Source organism: Trichosurus vulpecula, chromosome 2 (genome assembly GCF_011100635.1).
Source record: "Trichosurus vulpecula isolate mTriVul1 chromosome 2, mTriVul1.pri, whole genome shotgun sequence".
NCBI classification, from domain to species: Eukaryota; Metazoa; Chordata; class Mammalia; order Diprotodontia; family Phalangeridae; genus Trichosurus; species Trichosurus vulpecula.
The window spans coordinates 388,409,362-388,431,796 of NC_050574.1; the positions used below are offsets into that span (position 1 = coordinate 388,409,362).

At 39.6% G+C, this 22,435-nt stretch overlaps 1 protein-coding gene across 8 annotated transcripts in view; it reads left to right on the forward strand.

The window, feature by feature from the left end:
• Positions 1 to 15,402: 15,402 nt before the first annotated feature.
• INPP4A (inositol polyphosphate-4-phosphatase type I A) overlaps positions 15,403 to 22,435 on the forward strand; it is a 137,627-nt gene continuing 130,594 nt past the window's right edge. For all 8 annotated transcript variants that reach the window (XM_036747687.1, XM_036747682.1, XM_036747683.1 and 5 more), the window contains exon 1: positions 15,403 to 15,481. The gene's annotated coding sequence lies outside the window, so the exon portion shown is untranslated. The remainder of the gene's footprint in view (positions 15,482 to 22,435) is intronic.

The window sequence follows — 22,435 nt, forward strand, 5'->3', positions numbered from 1 at the left end:
GTATGGGGAATGATGCCCAGAGTCTCAGGTCCTTCTTACTGCTATTTTCTGAGGTCTCTCCTTTCTTCTCCTAAGCCACTGCTAGGGCCCTCAGTTACACTGTCCTAAAAATGATCTTGCTGTCTGCAGTCCCTCCAGTGGCTGCAAACTACAGCTGCCCTCTCTGCTCTGGAACTGAATCCAGGGACTCTGCTCTCCTGCAAGTACCCACAGCCAACAGGTTTCCCACCCTGCACTACTGCACTCCTTCTCCCTGCAGCCACAGCCCAGACACATCTGGTCAGCACAGCTGTGCTTGGTGTCCCTTGACAGTGGAAGGTCCTTCAGTCTTCTAATCAGCCATTAGACCCTCACGCTATCTGTAAAAAGACTTTCTAAGACTGAGGCTGCCTTTCCCAGCTACCCCCGCCTCCCCCAGGGCTTGTTTCTTGTTTCTGCAGAGTTGGCCTGGGGTGTTTGTACTTCACTCAGGCTGAACCTCTGCCCCTTGAGGTTTCTTTCCTGGGGTTTTCTCAGATTGTCTTAGAAGAACAGCTGCTTCACCCTGTGTTTATTTCTGCTGTTCTGAGGTGATCTGTCTTTTTTTATGGAGGAAATTTGAAGAACCAAAAGTTTTCTGACCTATTCTGCCATCTTCCCAGAATCCTTGTTAACACTTAATAAGTTTGAATCACCTAGAGAAATGGAAATAACAAATTTTCATTGTGGTTACCTTGCAGTTATCCATTTGCCTAGCCACTTATTAACTCTGTGTGTCTTTGGGAAGACCACCTAACTCCTGATTATCACAGAGTAAGAGAATAGCCCTGGTCTTTCAGTTACAATATTCAATGGGACTGCTTCTCTAGCTTCACAAAGGTATTAAGAATGGGGAAAGCACCTAGTCACTTTTCCTTGGTGGATGTTTGCTAGATAAAAGGTTTTGGCCCTGTTGATAGTTTTATAATCAAGTCTGATGAAATTTCTCAGTGTTGATATGTTGGTATGTTAGAGCCTTTAGAAAAATGGCAGATATGGTCATTTTACATTTCATCATAATATGCATATGGCTTAAAGGTATGTGCAGTAATTAAATGATTAGGTTGTATATTGGTAGCACCACATGTGCTCCATTGCTGTGAGTCATTTTGCCCCAGTCAAGAGACTACAATTGTATTTATAGTATCTATGGAGCAGCACTGTGAATTACTTCAGATTCTTTAAAACAAGTGTCAAAAAGTTTAAAGGTAAAGAACAACCCTAAACTCAACCAGTTCACTTTCTTGCCTTTATCACAGAAACATTGTTATATTTTCTTCATGTGCAGCAGCTAATACGATCACCAAGAAACTTTTGGCAGAATGTCTCATTAGTTTGTAGATATACAAAATATCTAGAGTTCCATCTATGCTATATTTAGATTGTTCCTCTGGAAATGCCTTAAGGAAAAACCAGTCTCTAGATATTTAGAGACCTTGAAGAAAATGTTACAAGGGCTTTCACTAGTAGTATTAGACTTTTCACGGTGTTAAGGCAAACATCTTGAAGTATGTCTGGTGTTTTGTAGGACTTGTTTCATTCTTCATATCTCCTACCACTCAGGTACATAGTATGCCCTTAAGGCTGATTAATTGATTGGCTGTTGCTTGTTCTTTCAAACATATTTTGGATTCTGCGACTTTGAAATGCCCTTTATATTGCACAGTATGGTGTTGCATTGCTTCTTAAACCGTGGGTTATGACCCCACGGTTTAAGAAGCACTGAAGGGATCACAGTGGAAAAAGTTTAAGAAGCCCTGCTGTAAGGGGCCAGAGTGGCAATTTTTATCTAATATATCAAATGTGAAGTCATAACACAGAGACCCTTGGTCATGTGTTAGTTCTCCTAAAATAAGTGATGCTTGATTAAAATGTAACTATAATTACCTGCTACTTGTTTCTCAATTTCAGTACTCTTTGGTGAGTGGGGTAGGAACAAAGGGATTAAGATAAAAAATTGAGTGTCTCTCTTTCCTCTTGATAAGACTTCCTCCTCCAAGGACAGGAATGGCAAATCTTAGCTGTTGCTAGAGGTACTAGTTCACCAGGCAGTGAGAGAGACTGACTGATTGAGAAGCATCCTAGGGCAGTTTAATGCTCTTTATTAAGGGGTATACAGAAATGGTTCTAATGGAAACCACATGCATTATCCTGAATCACTGGAAGTTACTTATATAAAAACATCAAGTCTGTATAGCCTTGGTGCAGAGTACCACTGTTTTGGCAGCAGCCTAATCTTGCATATAGAACTTTTTTCTTAAAGTAAGAGAGTTGGAGAATAGCAGGGGATTGGGAAGGAAAAGTAGAAGTGTCTTTTAAGTCTCTTCATTAGCCACTAAATCCACTAGAACCTATTCTTGCCGTAGTAATTAGGTCTCATTGGACTTTTCTAAGGGGACTTAGTTGCTGAATGGCCACGAGCACTTCCTTGGAATATAATTACACTCCTGAGGTGGTTTCTATAGCATTTTATTGGGAGGCTCCAGTGTATCTCACCAAGTGAGTATAATAAGTACAGTAAAGTACCTTACAGCTCTCAGGTTCTATTATTCCATGAAACTAATTCTGTTTTTGAGTATGCTTCTAGGTCATAGGGTTTAAAAGCTGAAAGAACTTTAAGGCCCTGAAAAATGGGCCTCAGCGGGTCGTCTGGTCCAGTTCTTTTATTTTACAAATGAGGAAACTGAGACACAGATTAAATTACATGTCCAAAGTCACATAGGTATTTTTGCTGAAAGTGGAAGGGCAGAGCCAGGATTTGAACCTATGTGTTTTGACTGCCCCTACAGGGCTTTTTCTCCTTTTCCACTCCACAGTGGTGTGGGAGGGAAGAAATTAATGGAGAATAGTAAAATATCAGGTTTATGTGATGGTGCCTGGCATGACTTCCTGGCAGTTAAAGCCTTTGAGTAAAATAAAAGGAAACCCTCTTGAGTTGTACTTTCCTTTGTTTTGGAGATTACATGCCATTAGGGTTTCTTACCCTTCTTTTCCCATTTTCTACAAGCCTACTACACAAAAATGACATTACTTAATTTCATGCCTGGAAGATTTGATGGCTCACAACCACGCACTTCACAAATGTAACAAGGTTCCTTGCCAAGGCCTAGGCTTACAGTAGAGGGAGGAATACATTAAAGTCTTTAGCTCAGAAGAAATACAGACAGTATGTTGTGAAGTTTGGGAAGGAGGGGGGAAAGGTACAGAGTATGTGGACTTTTGTCTAGAGAATGGGAGAAAAGGTTCATGTGAGGGACCACAGGGCCCAGAATATAATAGCGCAGGATGCTTTTGTGAATGTAGAGGGAAGGAGAGAAGAATTTGACTGTAAAAGGGAGAAGAGCTCACAAGCGTATGATTTGGAAGGGGCCACATAGACCTTTTTATTCAACCCATTCCTGTAGACACGTCTTCTACAACAGTGGTGTCAAACTCATATAGAAACAGGGCCATTAAACTATACATGAGGATCCCAGAAGGCCATATATTGACTCAGAAAAGCACATATCAATATTATATATGCTCTATTGTATTTTCATTTATTTTGTTAACTATTTCTCATTTACATCATAATCTGGTTCTGACAGAACTCATGAGTGTTGTAGGCTTGCGATGTACAGTATATTTGACACCTTTGCTCTACAAAATATCAACAAGTAGCCCTTTAGACTTTGCTTGAAGGCTTCTAAGTGAGAGTGAATCCACTACTTCTCAAGGCAGCCTATTCCTTGGTCAGATTCATGGTTTTTTTTTTAAGCAGTCAGTTTCAATATGACTGTCTGCAGCTTCTGCCCCTCACTTCTAGTTGTGCCTTCTAGAGACAAAAAAATAAATCTAATCCCTTTTCAGATAATTGAAAACAACTATCATATCATTCCCCTCCATCTTATTTTCATATTTTAATATTGTTTGGCTTTATATCTCTAGCATTTTCCTTGTATTCTTCACCTTTCCTCAGAGCCATCCTTTATAATAAAGTTTTTTTTAAGAAAAGAAAATTAAGCAAAACCAAGCAACACATAAAAAAAAAATCAGATATTATATGCAGTGTTCTACATCCTTGGAATCCCACCTCTGCAAAATCTTTTTTTAAAAAATTTTATAAGATTTTAATTGACATAGTGTTTTTTATGTTGCCTACATTTCCCCCTACCATCTCCAGTGGAGCCATCCCTTATAATAAAGAATTTTTTTTAAAAGGGAGAAGAAAAGATAACAAAAAAATCAGCAAAACTAGCAGACACATCAAAAAAGTTTAATGTTATATATAGGGTTCCATACTCCTGGCTCTCATCCCAGCAAGAGAAGATGCCTTTTATATCTCTTCTTTGGGGTCAAGCATGACTATTACAATTTCACAGCATTTAGTTGCAATTGTCTTATGGTTCTTCTTTCCATTTGTGTTATTGTAGACTCCATGTATACTGTTCTATTGGTTCTGCTTACTTCCCTTTGCATCAGTTTATATGAATCTTTCCATCCTTCTCTGCAGCCATCATGGTCATCATTTCTTATAGTACAATAATCTTCTAACACATTTTGTTTATTTCTCTATTGATGGGCATCTACTTAGTTTCCATTTCTTTGTTACTACAAAAAATACTAATATAAATGTTTTTGGTGTATTTGAAGCCTTTTTTTTGGTCATTGACTCTCCAGATCTTCTCTTTTCCAGGTTGATCATGCTCACTTCCTTTAATATAGCATGATCACCAAGCACTTCAGCCGTCATGATTCCCTTCTTCTGGACATTTTCCTAAGATGTGGTGGCCAGAAGCAAACACAGTGGTGTTCTAAATATGGTCTGACTATGGAAAAGTGTAATAGGACTCTTGACCTCCCTGTGCCTAGACATAAAGCCATTCTTAATGCATTTTGAGACTACATTAGCATTTTGGGTTTCCATAATAAATTATTGACTGATATTTAGCTTGTAATCCACTAAAACTGAATCTTATTCAGATACACTGCTCTTTAGCCAAGTCTTCACCATGTTGTAGTTGCGAAGTTAGTGTTTTGAACTCAAGTATAGAACTTCGTGTTTTCCATATTAAATTTCATTGTATTAGAATTGGTCCACGTGTTTTAACTTGTCCTGATCCTTTTGGATCCTTATTCCATTACCTAAGAAGGAGCCCAAAAAGAGAGATTGAATGTTTAAGGCAAATAAATGATATATTCTTTCTGATTTTGATTTGAGATAATCTAATAAAAATACTCTTTACTCTTTGTGTAAGACTGGTGGGATGAGGTGGTGAGATTGGTTAACCAAAATTATTTGTCCCTACCCCCTCACCCTTACGCATTGCTTAAGTGAGTTTCTATACCATTCTGGAAGTTGTAAAATATCTGTAATTCTCTTTTTTCCCCTTCCCAGCACAGAACCCTAGGCAGAGACTATGCTAGCAAAATATCACAATTTCAAGCCTTATCTGTCTCCTCTCCTGGAGTGCTTTCTTCTCTTATTTCCTCCCATCTGCTTTCTTACTAAGTACACCCAGGTTAGCAATGGTTAACTATCTATTGAAATTGTTGGCTTTTAAAAATTTTTATTTTTGGAAAGATAGGTAGATAGATTGTAAAGAAACAGACTTCTTTCATTCCCAGAGGAAAAAATTTAGGCTCCTGTAATGGAATCCAGGGGGGGAAATTACGGAATTACTGTTTTGGGGGTCTGCAGTTCAGGGATTTTTCAGAGACATAGAATCCATCATGGCCACATAGCTTTGCTCCCAGTTTGATCCTGGCCACCTCCACATCTACCCCTCTTTCTCTGGGTTGCTTCTTTTGTCTAAGCTCCCACTCTTCCAGATCCACATTGCTTCTCATAGCCTTCCCTCTCCATATGTCTTCTGTGCCTCTCATGGAGATTTGAGTTCCTCCTCATTTCAGTTGAGGACTGATAAACTGGAATCTTTTAAGACCACTTCGCTGTGACAAATCTTGATCGAGTCAGTGGGCACTTGACCTTCCAGCTCAGTCAGAGGATTTTTTTTTCCTAAAGGGATGATAAGGTGAAGAGGCATCCCATTCAGTTAGGATATTAATACCTTTGTCCCTTTCCTTTTTAAATGACATTAACTAGCTGCTGATGAGAGAGAACCCAATCCCTTCCTTACCTTTGTTTCAAAATTTTACAAAAGGGGAAGAAGTGTCAAAACAGAGCATGGGTTTGAGTGACTGTCCTTTCTTTTAAAAAAGCAAAGAAATCTTATAACAGAAAATAAGAGGATACTTAGCTGGTAGCTATTTTCCTTATGTATGAAAAGGAAAAGAATTTAAAAGGCAGGTAACTCAGAAGTCACCTGGCTTAATCCTTGGTTTTACAGATGAGGAAACTGAGGTCCAAGAATATTCTGACTTGACTGTGGTCACAGAGCAAGTTAGTGGAAGCAGTCTTCTGATTCTGCAACTGTTGTGCAATTTTTTCAGTACGCCTTGTCATCTTTCTCAGTTATTGAAGAGAGATATTGGAATAGAATTTGGAAACTAAGAAACTTCTACTCCTCCTGCTGCATCTGCTGTGAGTCAGTGTTGTGAGTCACATTGTCAGCATGCGTTTTAGCTGGGATTCAACTCAGCTCTGCTGGCGATGGGACCGATAAATTAATTTTGATTACTTGCTACTACTGAGAATAGGGCCTGGATTCTCTTTCTAGAAGAAGGGCTGAGATGTAAGACTTGTGCTGAAGTCAGAATACAAACCTAAATGATGTGTATATTCTGCCTCTTCCCCCCTCATCCACGTAAAACATTTCAAAAAGGTAAGTGTTTTTCTTAAAGACAGTGGTGGGGGAGGGGAATAGACAGTGCTTGGAAAATTCTGTGTTTTCATCCTTTGATGCTTCTAGTTAAAAGTATTCCCCTAAACCTAGTTATTCTTGAGGATTTGTTTGAAACAGCACAGGGAAGATCGTGTGCTGAATGTGTGGTGATGTGGCATCCAACAATGTAAAATGATGCTTTTTTACCTTTTCTGGCAAACTAAATGTTTTATATAATTCAGGGCAGCCATGTTAGAGAAAGAAGTCCTCCTTTACCGAGGAGCAGCAGCATTGATTATTAAGGCAGAACAGTACCCAGAACTCCTTCAGGGATATGCATTTTGCTTGGTGAATCTTTCGGAGTTCCAGATATGGGAGGAAATTCCTTAATTACTACTAAGAACTTCTAATAATTTTGATAACTTCATAGCTGAAGTCTTTGTTGCTATGAAGGCAGCTTCCCAGATGTGCTGCCATAGTATTATCCTTAACATAGCCAGAGGTGCCTCTAAATTTATTCTCTACAGACATGTCAAGTCAGCCAGTTAATACACTTACTGTTTACTGGAAATTGAACTTTTTTACAAGTAAGACTAAATCTGACATTTAACAAATGTTTAGCTGGAAAAATAGTGGCAACGGCATCATTTTACGTTAAATACTTGGGACTTTTATGGCCCTAAACAGGCAGTAAGAAATGTAAATTTTATAATCTTTTTCTGATTATAAGAAATGTGAATATTGTTCTTGGCCTAATGGATCATTGTGTTTCTTAAGTATTCTGAATTTGGCACATGACAGGTGCAGCAAAAAGCTGGCTTCTTATTTCGACCTCATGGGCTTTGGGTGTTAATGCAGATTTGTGGTCTTTGAATTGATGCTCCACTTTCACATGAGGTTTTTTTTTCTTACATTATAACCAAACTTTACTATCTTTGAGAATAATGATTAAATAATTGAGCCAGACGTTTATTTTATTGGGGGTGGGGGTTGGCTTTATAAGGATAAGGAGTTCCCCTGGTGTGGCAACTTCTATTATCAATGCAGATTGGCAGGCAACTCATCTGTAATTTATAATCTGAGGTCAGAGAGTTCCCTGGGGGCAGCGGCTAGGTGGTGCCATAGCATAAAGTGCTAGGTCTGAAGTCAGGAAGACTCATCTTCTTGAGTTCAAATCTGGCCTCAGACATTTATTAGCTATGTGACCTTGAACAAGTCACTTTACTCTATTTGCCTCAGTTTCCTCATCTGTAAAATGAGCTGGAGAAGGATATGCAAACCACTCCGATATCTTTTCCAAGAAAACCCCCCAAATGGAATCATGAAGAATCGAACATGACTGAAAATGACCAAACAACAACAGGATTTAAGTTAATGGTCTATTTTCCTAATAAGAAATACAGGTCCTTTACATAATCACAGCCACCACAGCTATAAAAACCATAATTCCTCTTTATATCTTTTAATTTCACAAATTGATGTGGCCAAAGAACTCATTAACCAATGTGCTGTTCATAAGCCTTTTCATACTTGGCTGTGTTGGTCCTTAGAGCAGACTTAGCCTTTTGAGGGTCAGTATTTAAAATCTGGTCGGTTCAACCATGATAACTTTGTTGAAAAAAATAAAAGAATTGTTCTCTTTTCCATAAGATCAATTTAAAAATTTTAAATTTCCATCATTATGATTATTGGGAAACTAATAAACTTTCCATTGTCCAGTATTCTGAACTCAATATCTTTCCTTAAATGCTTACCTCTTCTGAATTTCCTTATTACTCTTGAGTGCACTACTGTCTTTCCAGTTGTCCAGGATTCCATCCTAGGGTATAGTCCTTGACTCTTTACCCTCACTCACCTCCGTATCTGATTTTGTCAATTCAGCCTTCACAACCTCTTTTCTTTACATCTGCTTGTGTCTTCCCACATAGCCATAACACTAGTTCAAATGCTTATCGCCTCTTCCCTTGGTTATTTCAGTAGCCTAACTGGTCTCTCTCTTCTTTGATTCTCTGAGCTTCCTAAGGTGATTTTTCTAAATTCTAGATCTGAACGTGTCATTCCCCTCCTCAAAGAGCTCCAGTGACTTTATATTACCCGTAGGATCAAATAGAAACTCCTGTTTGGCATTTAAAGCTGTTCACAGTCTGACTCCTTTCTACCTCATAGGGTTGTTGGAAGGACTAAATGAGTTAACTTATTGAAATAATGTATCTTTTAAAAAATGGAGCCTGTTTATAGTTAATTGATTTTTGTTCTGTCGTGATCACCAAAGCTATGCTTCTTTGTCTCTGAACTTAGTTCAGAAATTCAGCTGTCCGGTAATGAGTTAAGTTTAGAAATCCAGTTCTCTTGTTAATCACTGTTCTATTCTTATGTCACAGAAATCTGTTACCATTGAAGGAGGCTGGTGGACTCCAGGGAGTCTGTTGTAGCATCTCTATACCACCAAGCTACCCTTCAAGGATGTCTGATTTGTTATCCAAAGAAATCTGGTCCACTTCTCTACCTTGCAGCCTCGAACAATGAAGATTTCTCAGTTGTAGGAGGGAAGGAGGGAGTTGTTGCTAGCTCCTCATTTCCAATTTCCCATCGGTTATGTTGTCAGTACCCCCATTATACTGTCTATTCCAGGGGTGGGGAACCTGTGGCTTTGAGGTCACATGTGGCCCTCTAGGTCCTCAGGTGTAGTCCTTTGACTGAATCCAAACTTCCCAGAACAAATCCCCTTAATAAAAGGATTTGTTTTGTAATGCTTGAACTCAGTCAAAAGGCTGCACCCAAGGACCTAGAAGGCCACATATGGCCTTGAGGCCACAGGTTCCCTACCTCTGGTCCATTCTATAACCAGTTACATTGTTTTCCCCACCTACCCAACCTTGTTCTCTTGTATTTCCCCAAAATATATGAAGGGTAGTATAGAGAGGCCCTTGACCCATTTAATTCCCCCTGCCATCTGAGCCTCGGGCTCTGGAAGTAGTCCTGGCTGCTGCTGCTGCTGCCGCTGCTGCCACCTATGCCCCAGAGCCTTGGCCGGACTATGTACTTCCCTCACCCAGATCCAGCAGTTTTCCCACTGACCTGCTCACTTGTCTTTGGTTTGTGGGTTGAGAAGTCTGGTAACTTCCATAGCTCAGTGATTCAGGCCCCTGAGGCCTTCTCTGCCCTGTCTACTCTGTCCTGGCCCACGTTGGGTTGTGCTCTACTCCCAGTATGGTGTGATAGATCCTTCCCAGTGACCATCCAGGCCATCTTGGGCTGGAGACTTGTTTCCCTCTGTTATTTTGTGGGTTCAGTAGCTCTAGAATTTGTTAAGAGTCATTTTTTTTAACAGGTGTTTGGAGGGATTTGGGGGAGAGCTTAAGTGAGTCCCTGTTTTCAAGCCACCTCTTGGCTCCGCCCTGGGGACATCTTTCTTTGTATACTTAGCACTTAGCTCAGTGTTTGGTACATAATAAATGGTTATTAACTGACTGCTTCTGTGATCCTTTCCAGCTCTAATCTATAATCTTCTGATGGTCTTCTACTTTGTTTCCAAGTTTTGGTACTGCAAAAAACTACTTTGTAGTTTTCCAAATGCCATCCAGGCCACTGGCTTCCCTCCTGCTCAATTCTGGGCCCAATTGTTTTTCCATCTACGTTGCCTGTGTTTATTATTGTTAACTTGTTATTCCTAGTTAAGAAATGAAGGGAAGGAAGGGAAGGTTGTGGTTGGAAGCTTTCTTAGAAAGACAGTGAGTCAAGCACAAGCTTCTGACTGTGTAGGTTTCTCTTTTGTTGTTCGGTAGTTTCTGTTGGGTCGGAGCTTCATGACCCCACTAACGATTTTCTTGACAAAGATATACTGGAGTGATTTGCCATTTCCTTTTCAGCTCATTTTACAGATGAGGAAACTGAGGCCAACAGGATGAATTCACTCCCCATGGTCACACAACTGGTAAATGTCTGAAGCTGGATTTGAATTCAGATCTTCCTGACTCCAGGCCTGGCCCCCCTATCCACTGTACCACTTAGCTGCTCCAAGGTGAGGTTTCTCAGGGACCCATAATTTTTAGTGTATAGGAGTCTTACGTAATTGGAACACAAAAATAGGAGGAAGACCTTCATCCCTTTCTATTAGTATTACTGTCTTGACAATATTAACAGGCCCAGAAGAACTGTGGATGAGCAAGATGAGCGGTCTTGATGATTCAGCTAGGCAAGAGTGTCTTAGGCATCTGAGAATATAAAGCTCTATAAATGCCTGAAGAGCATTGAATTCTGGTAAATCCTTAGACTTTGCTTAGGGGGCTCCCTTATTAACTGACGGAATAGGATTTGAGCCAGGTCATAAAGGATGGCTGGGATTTCAGTGGGCAGTGGGGATGGAGTTAAGGAGGCTTGAGGGAGGAGGAGGAGAAGTTTTGTGAAACCCTGTGAAGAAGGATACAGAGGAAGGAACATAAGAGGTGCATTTAGGGCATAAACAAATAAATTAGTTTGGCTGGATCTTAGAGTGTGTGAAGGGAGGAAATAGAAAATAAGAATGAAAAGGTAGATCAAACCATATTGCAGAGGGCATTCAATGGCAGATTAAGTATTTTTCATCTGGTAGGCATTTGGGAGCCACCAGAAGTTTTTGAGCATGGGTAGAATATAATTTTTGGAAAAGTTTTGGAAAATTATCCTGACGATTGTGTGTAGGATGTATTGGAATGGAGAGAGACTTAGAGAGGGGAATCAGGCTATTTCAGGAGCCTATGTGTGAGGCGATGAGGATCTGAATTTCCATGGTGACAATGGCAAATGGAAAGAAAGGAATGCATATGAGTGATTCTGAAAGAAAAATTGATAGGATAGCAACCTGTCTAATCAAGAGACCCTGCATTCAAACCCCTGTTCTACCACTTATTATCTTCATGACACTAGGCAGATCACCAAACCTTTCTGAACTTTATAAAATATTAAAAAACCTTCTTTATAAAATAAGATATGACTAGATCAGAATTTCTTAACCTGGGATCCATAATTGGTTTCCTTTGTTATCCAATGTGCTTTATTTTATACATTTTAAAACTTTATTCTGAGAAGAGGTCTGTATGGTTCACCAGACTGCCACGGTCCAAGTAAAAAAAAAAAAGGTTAAAAACACCTTGACCTAATGACCTTTAAGGTGTTTGAGTTCTAAGTTTCTGATCCTATGACTGTATGGGTTACCAGAAAAACTCCATAGAGGAAAAAAAAAAGTAGCAACCTCTGAAAATAGTTGTCACAGACTGAGAAACAGTTTTTATGTGGTTAGAATGAGAAAGGCTCTTAGCTCATGTGATCTCTTGGTAGCTGCACCTGCACAAGACAATTTCCATGTGTTTGCCTTCGAATATAGCAGAGGAGAATGAAAAGTTAACCATTTTTAGCTGGAGAGAGAGGGGTTAAGGGTATTGTACTGAGAGACAAATGGAAATTTCTGCCATAGGCTTTTCTAATTAGGTTTCGTGGATCTAAGAGGTTTCCTTCTAAAGGAAACAACTAGATGATTAGATAACCAGTTTAAGTAGGGGAAGGTGTCAGAACTTTCTTCCTGGAGTATTGGGATACTTAACTTGTCTTATTGATCTCTTGGCAGCATGTCTTCCTTGTTCTCTTCGACATTTTTAAGTTAGGGCTTAATACCAAACCTTTTTTGAAATTTCCAAAGGAACTTTGAATAGAGATTCAGGTTGTTTTACAGCATCCTGGAAAGAGTTCTAAATCGTTTATACCATTCATTTAATTGAAAGAATTTGGGATTGGGTAAAAGTGGATGAGAGGACTGTGCTTGAATCTAGCCATTAAATTTTGTTTCAGATTTCATCCCTCAGGAGTAGAAGAATTCATGGGTTTTTGTTTTTCCCAAGAGGCTTATTGTTTTATGATTTGTGGGCTCTTAATGTTATATCCTAGTTTTTATATCATAATTATAAATAAGCTTTTGGCTTTTGTAAGGGAGAAACAAAAAACTTCCTGGAGAAAAATAGCTACTTATTGCAAGTTCTTAAAAATAAAGTAGATGGGCCAAGGAGGGATCCAGGTCCAGGCTCTGACTCTTTTTGGGAATGCAAGGTCCAAGGCCAGGACCAGGTAGAACCTCCAAATTCTTATTCTTTTTCCCCTACGTTCTATATCTCTCAACAATACTAGGGCCAGAGAGGAGAAAGCAATAAGTATGTAATTCTTCACACAGGGAAAAACTTTAAAATCCATTTATCCTATTGTAAGTGCAAACCAGTGAATTGAAACAAATTGCCTTCCTAAGGTTTCTAACCTAATCCTTAACTAAAGTTCTCTAGGCCTAGGATCACCCAAAATCATGTTGATGAGGTTAAAGAAAATGATGAGTATAGGGAACCATATGTTTGTAGGGGTGCCTAAGACTCCAAAATACCGACATGCTGGGTGCTACCGAATGAATTCAACTCAGGCCTTCTCAGCCAAGGAAAACCAAGTTTGTTAAAGATTCATCATAATGGGTAGGCTCTTAGGGAGCCTGAGCATTTGTGATGCTAATGCCAGAGGGCCAGATTAATCTGAGCTGGGCTAGATTGAATCTGAGTGCCTTCATGGAGGCAAGATGAGATTTGTATATATATACAGAAAGATTGTTGGAGGGATTGAGGGGTGGTCAAGTAGTCTGGGGTGATTAGAGGAGGGGTTTAGGGAGGGTGTTGAGGAGGAATCTAAGTAGGATCTTGATGGGACTGGGGTGGTTAGAGGTTAGACTCCAGGAGTGAGATTAAGGGTGGGAAATAGATGAAGGCCACCTGGAGATAACAGACAGTACAGGGCTAGACTAGTTTAAGGGTAACAGAGATTTGGGCCTAGCTATAAGGAAAGACTTATGGCCTCAGGCAAAGGCCAGATCTAGTGGGAAGATTCAAGGAGAGTTCAAGGGGGTTCCCGGAGACGGTACCCCATCAGTCTGACATCCATTTCCTTAATGGATATGAAAATAGAGTATGTAGTCCAGAATACTCCTAATTTAGGTTGTGCCTCCTAAAATATCTCTGGATTAATCTCACTAGCTCATTCTTTTAGTCACAGGCTTGCAACCTCAACTAATCCGGGAGACCTCCTGATTGAATGGTGGCTTGGTTGGTGATCTGTCCATATTGACATAATCAGTTAACTAAGTTTTTCCACCCTTGACTAAGAAACTAAGAAGAATATGATGCGCTTCAGGGTGCTGGAATCCCCAAACTATCAGGGTACAAGGGGGGGTCTGCCTGGAAAGAATTCCAGCAGTCAAACCGTCTTCCCATCAAAGTACCAAGGTTTATTGTTACAGTAGTGTGGCTAGATTCCTAATGAATCTGCAACTTGGTACTTGTATACAAAAAAAGACAGTGAGAAGATCTGGATGGGATTAAGGAATGTTAAATAGCTTGGGGTGGGCCAGGTGACACAGTGAAATTTGAGTCATCTGAGGTGGGACAAGAGCTCTGGGAAAGGACTATTGAGTATCTGGGTGGGCTGGGCTGGGCCAGATGCCTCGGTCAAGAGGTCGGTGATCTGGGCTGCTGAACTATGTGGGAAAATTTAGGGACTGGGCTACTTTCCAAGACATGGTCTTTTGCTTTAGGGGTTTAGGTCCCATCACCCCCCATCAGAAATACAGAAGGGTAAATTGAACAGTGTTCATATCACCTAAAATCAAAATGACTCCAGTAGACTTATAGGTTGTTCATTCTCCTCATTAACAAGCCTCCCTTTCTTTACAAGGCCCTCAGGACATCAATTTTTTTATGGTATGGTACAGTAATTACTGTTCCTCAAAACAACTTTGAGTCATCAAGAAAAAATTATATTTTGGTTTAAGAAAGGAAAGTGTGTAATGCAGATTAGCCAGAATGTCTGTGTGTGTGCGCGCGCACGTGTGCGTGTGTTGGGGAGGGAGGTTTGGGAGTTGGGGGGTGGTGGTGAGGTTATTTAAAAGAATGGGCTTTCTATCAAAAAAAACTTAGCTAGGGGCAGCTCAGTGGTGTAGTGAGTAGAGCGCCAGCTCTGGAGTCAGGAAGACCTGAGTTCAAATCTGGCCTCAGACACTTGACACACTACTAGCTGTGTGACCTTGGGCAAGTCACTTAACCCCAATTGCCCTGCCTTTCCCCCTCCAAAAAAAAACAACTTACATATTAAGAGACACTTGCCCTAGGCTTATGACCATCTGAGGTCTTTTTGTAATGACATTCTGTTTTAGAGTGGTGATTCTTAGGTAAGTTACTGCTGGGTTCACTGCAAAGCAACTCTTTCCTTTACCATTTTATATGGGAAGAAAGAAGGGAAGGGTTGTTACCGTATTACTTGTTCTGGCAGAGTTTCAGTGTTATTATCAAAACCTGATTCACCTTGTTTATATAGGGTAGCTTTAGAATCCCAATTCCTGGGAAATAGGTCAAGTGATCCTAGGATATGTTTTTTGAAAAACAGAACAAAGGTCTTCCTATAGCATTAAGGATACTCTTATTCTCTAAAAGCAACCACTGGGTTGAAAAGGTCACCTCCTAAGTGCATCTGCAAGTTTGTTTTTAGTCTCTTTGGGGGAGGATTTCACTGAAAATCCACCCTGAACCTGCAGGTTTGTAATAACCAGCCCATTTCTCATTGACAGGAACCATCGGTACTCCCTGAGGGCTGTTGTCATTCAGTCTAGTGATGCCTCCAGTGTGACCTGAAGGATTGAAGCTGTGAGTACAATTGGGCTTTTTCTTGCATTATCTGGTGCACCATCATCACTTCTTTATTAAGATCTGATAAACTTAGTTTGTTATAGCCCCTGCATCGTGATGTTCCCTGAGTTTTAAATTTCACAGTGACACTCTAAAGGCCTTCCTCCTCAGAAGATTTTTCCCTGTGGGTAGCAAGCTCTCCATGCTATAGCTTTTCCTGTCACTGTGGAGGTGTGAGGAACAGATTTCATTCAGTTTGACATCTCTTTTGGGGAGCTGCATCAAGTGGGTGACAGTGTAATAAAGAACTGGACTGGGAAACAGGAATACCCTGATTCAAACCAGCCTCAGACACTAAGTAAGTTGTTCTGGGGCCCTGAGCTAAGTCCCTTAATCTTTTTGGGCCTCAGGTTGCTCGTTTATAAAGTAAAGGGATTAGAGCAGGTGACCTCTTAGGTCTACTTCAAATGTGAGCCTATGTTTTATCCTAACAGTTGTGTGAAGAGGAATATGAAGGTCACCTAGGATGTCATTGACTATCCTGGTATCAAGTATAAAAGTCAGTGGTACTTAAAGATTTTATTTGGAACTTATTCCTGATTTTGTTTATTTGAGTATTGATTTGATTTTTTTAATGTGAAAAAATTATTGGTACATATGAGTATGTGTGTATGTGTGTGTATTCACCATAAGAAAATTCAGCTTTGTTTCTTTTCATTGGGTTGGATTGTAAATAAAAGCACTTCATCTACAGAATTGTAAACTATTAACAACTGTGTGAAAAGAAGGAAGAATTCAAACTATTAGCAATTATATGAAAAACACTCCAAATCACTAAAAGTAAAAGAAACACAAATCAGATTTCACCTCATCCCAAGCAAATTGGCAAAGATGACAAAAGAGGGGAATAGTCAATGTTGAAAGGATTGTGGTAAGACTGGTATGCCCACTAATGCACTTTTGGAGAAGCTGTGAATTTGTCCGAGCATCCTGGAAAGAGATTCAGAATTAGGCTAAAAAAAGGAACTAAAATGACTAAAATATCCATGCTCTTTGACTTAGAGATTCTGCTGCTAGGCATATACCCTAAGGACATCAATGACATATATGTCAAAATATTTATAGTATCAGTATTTGTAGTGGCAAAGAATCAGAAATAAAATAAGTGTCTATCAATTGGAGGATAGCTAAACAAATTGTGTTACATGAATTTAATGGAATGTTACTGTGCCTTAAGAAAAGATAAATATGTAGGAGGATACAAAAGACCAATCCACATTTATTAAACAGTTACTGTTTGCAGACACAATGCTAGGTACTTAGGATACAGAGATAAAAGGGGAACTATGTCTGCCCAAAGAAAATTTACATTCTGTTGGAGAAGAAATTTTATTATTGTTGCTGTGCTTGTCACCAGTGTTATTTTGAAATTAATAAACACCAAATGAACATTTTCCATATTCAAAGAAGAGGAAAAGAACTGCTCATTAAATTGTGAATCTCTATTTTGTACAGCTTGTTTTTCTTTTTATGTATATAATAAATTCATCATGTAATTTTCAAATAAAAAAAAGATAAATATGTACTTCTTGAAGCTACTTGGCACCATTGCGAGATGCTGATAATATCGTCAGACTTTTCAGCATGTTCACTAATTTGGAGGCTTTGAATGTCAGGACAAGGAATTTGAATATTACTGATAGGTAGTAGGGAGTCACTGACTGTTTTTGACACAGCATGTACATGACCAGGTCTATGCATAAGAAGGAAAGGTCTATGGATAATAAGAAAAGCCTTCTTTCATGGAAGTTTTTCTAAGCCTGCTGCCCATCTCTGTAAGAGGCAAAATGGCCCATCCTGGGAGATGACTTAAAGAATTGATCATTAGACTGTCAATGCTACCATAGTGTGGGAGCTGCTGCTGCTTCCCTCCTTATTAGCTCCTGTTCATTGAACCAGCTGTGTGGCATGTATAAGGTAGTGCACCAGTGTGGAGGATTTCTTCTTTAGGCACTGGAGCATTTTAGCACTGCCTTCACTTTTCTGTAACAGAGGGGAGTGAGTATCAGTGGGTGGTCAGAGGGAGATATTCGTGTCTTCCTCCTACCCTTACTCCACAACCAATTACTGATTTTATAAGCTGATGTCACCCATTAATTCCTGATCCTGAGGCTTGGTTTCATGAAGATTTCCTCCATCCACCCTAGCCCACCCCTTGCTTTCTGGATTTGGATCAACCGCTCTCTAGAACCAGTTTCATTTCAGTTCCCTTGTCCTCAACAAAGAGGTACAGCTAGGCTGCCCAGAGGAGAGTGCTGGATTTGGAATCAGTAAAGACCCAAGTTTGAATCTTCCCTCACAACTGTACTAGCTGTGTGACCTTGGGTAGGTCACTAAACCTGCAAAATGCTTCATAAATATTAAAGCAGTGGTGTCCAACCCAAGTAGAAACAGAGGTAATTAAACCATGCACGAGGATCCCTGTAAGGTCACCTGTTGACTTAGAAAACAACATATTAATATCATCTATGTTTTATTATAATTTTTATTTATTTTGTTAAATATGTACCAATTACATTTTAATCGGGTTCAGGCCATGTTGGGAAGTGTTGTGGGCTGCATGTGGCCCATGGGCAATGTGTTTGACATCTCTCCATTAAAGCAGTATATAAATACAATAAATAATAACAGTAATTATTATACAATAATTATTATTGTGGTTTGCAGAATACTTTGCATATGTCACATCACATGTTCTTCATGTTTTATTATTATTGTTGTTGTCAATGGCTCCCTTTTGCCTACTGAAAGAGGTTCATTCTCCTTTGGTTGGCATTCAAAGACCCCTTTAGTGGTCTGAGTAGTTTGAGTCTGTTCTAGATCAATAGAGATGATTGTCTCCATTGTGGAAAGTTAAAAAAAAAGTACAGTGTGTCTTATTGTTGACATTAATTGGTAGCTTTGTTTGCTTTCTCAGGAGAGAGGCCAAGAGACTCAAGTGGCATTTATAGAAGGGATATTCTTCATGAATTGAAAAGCAGAGGGATGCAGTAGAAAAACATGGTAGACTTGGAGTCAGGAGACCTGGGTTCCAGAGTAACCTGTGTAGTCTGTGCTTTTCTAAGTCTGTTTCCTCTTCTACAAAGTGGCGGCATTAGATCAGATGATCTCCAAGGTCCTTTCGGGCTCCTGGTGCATGCATTTCTATAATATATACAGAAACAAACACATTCTTGATGCTGCTTTTAGTCCTATATCCTATTGATTTGTGATGTTATGTCTTTCATATATACTGAATTTACTTCTTATCTTGAAGAATTACTTGCAAGGCAGTGTGATTGCTTTTAATTTCTAACAGTATAAATACACAAACTATAGTTTATTGTGCCTACCCAAAGTTTATTGAACTGAATTAAATAAAAAGTTGTTGCTGGAGGGAAAGAGACGTTTCTGTTTACATTTTATTTGTTAATAACAACGTTAATATCAGTTTGTTGTTAATACCAGCGTTGTTGAGTTGTTTCAGTCATGTCTTACTCTTCATGACCCCGATTTAGGGTGATCTTGGCAAAGATACTACAATGTTTTGCTGTTTCCTTCTCCAGCTTATTTTACAGATGAGAAAACTGAGGCAAACAGGAATGAGTGAGTTGCTCAGACTCACACAGCTTTTAAGTGTCTGCGGCCAGATTTGAACTTAGGACGTCCTGACCCCAGGCCACCTAGCTGTCCATTAATGCCAATAGTAGCTCTCATTTACTGTAGTGCTTTTAGGTTTACAAAGAACTTTTCTCACAACAGCTCTTTGAGGAAGGTGATCCAAGTATGAGCCACATTGTACAGAGGAGGAATCACCCTCAGAGAGATTAATTAATCAGAGAGATTCCCGTAGTTAGTTGGTATTATGTTTGCTCATTCACACTTAGAGTTGGGAGGGATCTTGGAGATGGTCTACCCCAGTGGCGTCAAACTGAAATAGAAACTGATCCATTCAGGTTGCATATTAACTTAGAAAATAACAAATTAACATTATTTATGTTTTATTGTATTTTTAGTTATTTTGTTAAACACTTCCCAATTACGTATTAATCTGGTTTCTCCTGAATGTTGGGGGCTGCATTTGGCCAGAGTTTGACATTTCTGTTGTAGTCAATGCCTTCATTTTATAGGTGAGAGACTGAATCGTGGAGAGGACAGTTACTTACCTAAGGTCATACTTAGTGAAAAAGCACCCTCCTTTACTTTATTACTCGTTGGAAATTAAAGGAAAAAAGGACTAATCTCTGATGCAATTTTATTCTGGATTGTGTTGTTTAGAAATAGAGATGCTTTCATGCTCTATGTACAAGAAGTCCCATAGCTAGTCCTTGACTTCTTAGTGGAGACATTGATACTAGCTAAGAACCATCTTCCTTCCTTCCTCCCTTCCTTCCTCCCTCCCTCCCTTCCTTCCTTCCTTCCTCCCTTCCTTCCTTCCTCCCTCCCTTCCTCTCTTCCTCTCTTTCTTTCTTTCTCTCCCTCCCTCCCTCTTTCTTTTTTTCTTTCTTTCTCTCTTTCTTTCCCTCTCTTTCTCTCTCTCTCTTCCTTCCTTCCTTCTTTTCTCTCTTTTTCTTCCTTTCTTTTTCTTTCCTTCCTTCTTTCTCTTTCCTTCCTTTCTTTCTTTCTTTTTCTTTCTTTCTTTCTCTCTTTCTCTCTCTCTCTTCCTTCCTTTCTCTCTTTTTCTTCCTTTCTCTTTCTTTCCTTACTTCCATACTTCTTTCTTTCTTTATCTTACTCCCTCCCTTTCTCTCTTTCTCTCTCTCTCTCTTCCTTCCTTCCTTCCTTTCTCTTTCTTTGTTTGTTTCTCTCTTTCCTTCTTTCTCTTTCTCTCTTTCTTGAAGACCATTGGGGTTAAGTGACTTAGTAATGTCTGAGGCCAGATTTGCATTCAGATTCTCCTTATTCCTGGGCTGGTGCTCTATCACTTCACCGCTAGCTGGCCCTGGGAGCTGTATTTCATAAGTCTTCCATAAATCTACTTATACTGATCAAAAAACCCTAGTATACCTTATATTCTGTGTGATTCTTGTCTGTGTCTTTCCATAATTCTTCCAGAGAGAATACACTCCAAATGATCAAGAGTTTCCTGTCATTTTTTCATTGTCTGAAGGGTAGCAGTGTATCACTCAGGTTGTTTCTTGTCTCATTCTGACTCCATGAATGGCCCACCTCCATTTCTGATCATTGATGTGTGTCCTCAGTGTCTGTTATGCCACTTCTTGCAAGTAAGTCATCATTGGTAGCATGCTGTAGCTACTTTGACACATCAGATGTCTTGTGATTGCTTTTTGAGGTGACTTGTGACTCAGATGCCTGAAAGATTGTGAAAGATTGCCAGCCATCTCACATCACTGGGAGAACCTTGGTATCAAAGAGCTGAACTTCTGTGACAGCAGACAATTTGGGATCACTGAAAATGCTTTGCAGTTTACCATTCTAATTCACGACAAATTTCTGGGCCCAGCTCATTGTCTCTCTGCAATGCCTGTCCAAGATATTTATATTTTTATTTTTTATCATTCTATCTCATATTCTTCTTTTTCTTTTCTCCGCCTCTCCTTCCCTGTCATCCTTCTTCCTTTATTCCTCCCTCTTTATCCCAAAATTTTTATCTCTCTTCTTTCTCTCTCATTTTTCTTTCTGTCTCTCTCCCCCTCTCCCTCTTCTCTGCCATTTGCTCCCTTCTCTCCCATTCCAAATATGGAGGAGTTCTAGATACAGGAGAAGGCAAGATGTGAGTGGCTGGGTACAGAATGTGGTTCAGTTTGGCTGGAATGTTAGAATATATGAAAGGGGGGAATATTAGGCAAATAAAAGCCAGATTATATTAACAAATACCCAGTAAATGTTTGATATTGGAGGAAGTTATGGGCACTGTATGATACACATGCGTTGCTGAACCTCTTGTCTATTTAACCACACACCAGTGTAACTACTATATTTGATACCACTGAGTAATTGGGAATGCAAAATCTGAGTCAAAACCATTTTTTTTTTTAAAGGAGAGGGCAACAAAATTCTGGCCAAGTATGTGAGTGCCATCCCATTTAAGTTGGAAGTCACACCCCTCCTTTCCCTCAAGAAATGATAAACCTTTTCAAGGAATATACTTTATTTTGGTGGGGCAGGGGAGCCAGGGTCACACAGCTATTAAGTGTGTCTGGGTCCGCATTTGAACTCAGGTCCTCCTGACACTATGCTAAGCACTTTTGCAAATTTTCTCTCCTTCGATCCTCCCAACAACCCTGATGGGTCGGTGCTATTATTCTCATTTTACAGATGAGGAAACTGAGGCAAACAGAGGTTAAGTGACTTGCCCAGGATCACACAGCTAGTATGTGTCTGAGACTTGAATTCAGATCTCCCTGACTTCAGGCCCAACGCTCTATCCAACTGCCTCTAAGAAGTGTTGAAACACTAAAAAGACAAATGGGATTGCAGATGAACCATTCTTTTTCCTAGACCTTATTCTAGATATATTTTTCTCTCCCAATATTTTATTAATAAAGCTTATTTCAAAGACTGTTTTTCCTCTAACTCCTTCACATCTATTTATAGAAAAGCCCGTCAACAGCTAACAACGAAGGTGGTGATGTGTTCACCTGCAGTTAAGCACAGAGCTGTGAAAGGATGTACAGAGGCAAGCAACAGTGAGCTGGATGTCTGTTTCATAGACTTGTTTCCTTCTGAAACATCTGGTGGATTATAAAGCAGCAGCCTGGTGAGGTGATGGTGTAGTAGATTAAGAGCCAGGGCCCTGGATTCTGTCCTAGCTCTTTCACTAATTTAATCTGTGATCCTGGGTGAGTCAGGTACAGTGTACACTGGCACTTAATAAATGTTTGGATTAATTGCATGAAATCAGCTCCCTGGGCCTATTTCCTCATTCTTAAAATGAGAGGGTTAGACTCTAAAATTCCCACGTCACACAAA